Source organism: Tigriopus californicus, chromosome 6 (assembly GCF_007210705.1).
Source record: "Tigriopus californicus strain San Diego chromosome 6, Tcal_SD_v2.1, whole genome shotgun sequence".
Lineage (NCBI taxonomy): Eukaryota > Metazoa > Arthropoda > Copepoda > Harpacticoida > Harpacticidae > Tigriopus > Tigriopus californicus.
This window is the reverse complement of record NC_081445.1, coordinates 13,158,633-13,160,983: the sequence shown is the minus strand read 5'-3', so window position 1 is coordinate 13,160,983 and position 2,351 is coordinate 13,158,633. Positions and strand designations below refer to the sequence as shown.

Genomic DNA, 2,351 nt, shown 5'->3' with positions numbered 1-2,351 from the left:
AGAAGCTAAAGTCTAATTTAGAATTTCTTAGACAAAAGGGCAGGTAGGATCTTTCCAAAATATCGATTTTCTAATTTAGATATCAAATTCTACAGGTATTCATCATCCCTCGGGATTTCTATAAGCTTCGAATCTACGCTAGTGTAGATGAAAAAATGAACCTTGGTTAGATTAGCTACGAAAAGCTGGATCTGGACTTGAGCGTAATATTTGTCACTTCGTCGAATTTGACCATCCTTCAAGTAACTTAAATTCGAGATCTGCTCAGTCTTACAGGTGAAGGGACACTTGACCTCTAGTACGATGAGGTTTCCATTTCAGTCAATCGCAATACCATCAGGGCTAACACGTAACCTAAAAATTCAGATGTTATTGCATCTGACATCTTTATTCCAAAGCTAAGAATATTTACCAAGGGTAGATTGGACTTATAATGACACCCGTCTGAAGCACTTTGTTGCCGGTTTGATCCTCAGACCTCATTCTGGCCTTAGGTTCTGTCTCTCGACCATATTGCATATGTTTGTTGCTGCTTTTTTCTTCAAAGAAGTACTTCAACAAGGTGTGATCTTGCTTCGCTCCTCCTATCGGACCTGCTCTCAATGCTGATATTCGAAAACGACGTAACTTGTGCCACGCAGGTGCATATGCCTGTCCAAGGGATGCTTCACTAAGTTCGATCGCCTTTTCCATGTCACAAAGAACATTTTTGTTAAAGAAGCGAGATTCTCCAATGGAAAGATTAATATCGGAAAGATTAATATCGGAATGAAATTGTTCCGGAAGCTTGGCAGGATTGTGAAGAAGGGACTTTACTACTTGCTCTAATTCCGGCTTTTGCTTGGCCTTCGGATATTCAGTAAGCCCTTGTTCTCGATCGACAGTAAGGCAAACGTAAAAGGAACTCGAAATCAGGCCGAACATTTGTAGCTCCTGTGTTAGATTGGCTTGTGTTTCAGTACGAACTGAGGTAGTAACATCTACGGTATACAGAGATCTCAAAGTTAAAAAGAGTGCATTTTGATTATTGAATCTCACTTACCAAGTGATGTGTTGCTGAGAATTTCTAGGATAGATTCGCCTTTGGGATACTTTGCCAAAAGAACCTCGGATGGACGATGCCAAGTTTGTTGCTCTGAAGTCTTGCTTTCTTCCGTTTCTGTGTTTATGAACTCATACAACGCTGCTGTGTGTTTGCATTGACCTGATATCCCAGCCACACACGAACATCTACAAGTAATATGTTCAAGTTGCTCCGTGCAAACTCAAAAATTGCTATGTATGCCAAAAAAAATCCTAAGAAATGATTTTTATTTTTATTTTTTATTACAATTATCAGCCGCTCAATCTCATCAAAACACTCCATGCACCAAATACAATTCTAAACCTATTAATTTCCTCCCATTCCTGAAGTCGTCTCACATTTTCTAGTAAACATAACAAATTAACACTGAAATTATTTGCTTTGCTCTGTTTTTCATGTTCTTCTTTCTGTATCTTTTTCTTAGTCCCTTCTTTTCTTATAACTTCAAACCGATATGATTTCCTACAAGCCCTTCAATTTGATTTTGTAATTCTTCCAACTCACGTTATCGTGTTGCAGCTTGGCCTCTGTAACATTATTGACGATCTATGTCATGTCTTCGTTAAATTGCCCAGGTCCTGGTGAAAACAAGCTTTTGCTTACCCAGAACCTGAGGAATTACATGATCATGAAATTTTTGATGTATCAAGATGCTAACGCAATGATAAAATGCCGACATTATTTAATCATGATCAGTGTTCCTGAAATAAATCTATCTATCTAAGTAGCACTAGGTTAGAATTTCCGTAAAATCTTACCTCGCCCTATCATTTTGACGGTTTCCATCCAATTGTAAATCAATATCAAACGGGCTTTCACGAATGGAAGTTGTCCGAAGTATTTTGCCTTTGATCACACTTTTTCCGTCTTTTTGCAGTTCAGAAACGTCAAACAGGTTTCCTAGAATTTCTGCACCGTTAGACTGAATTCCTTTGCGGAAATTGAAGCCGGATATTGCCTGAAATCCGGTTTGGATAGAAATGTTTGGACGGTTGAACTTGCTCATTCTTCTTAATATAGGATAAAAAACTCGAGTCTGTTATTAATACTTGACACAAGATTCCAGTCGAGATAGAAGACGATTGCCCTGAGAAACTTTGCTCTTAAATGAGGCAAAGTGATTTGTAACCGGTGACCGCCCAAGGCAATCAAAACAAAAAGGTTTCGTGACCCTCTTTCTCAAAAGGTTGAGTTTAACCTCAGCTTAAAGGTCCCTATTGAGATGACTATTTCATTATTCGAATAGATCTGGTTTATATACACCTTG

At 38.4% G+C, this 2,351-nt stretch overlaps 1 long non-coding RNA gene across 1 annotated transcript; it reads right to left on the bottom strand.

Moving 5' to 3' along the window:
• On the bottom strand, nucleotides 1-2,351 carry LOC131881710 (uncharacterized). The gene is made up of 3 exons (XR_009373388.1): nucleotides 1,043-2,351; nucleotides 413-980; nucleotides 1-354 (listed from the first exon to the last, which is right to left on the bottom strand). It is a non-coding gene; the product is annotated as an uncharacterized LOC131881710 (long non-coding RNA).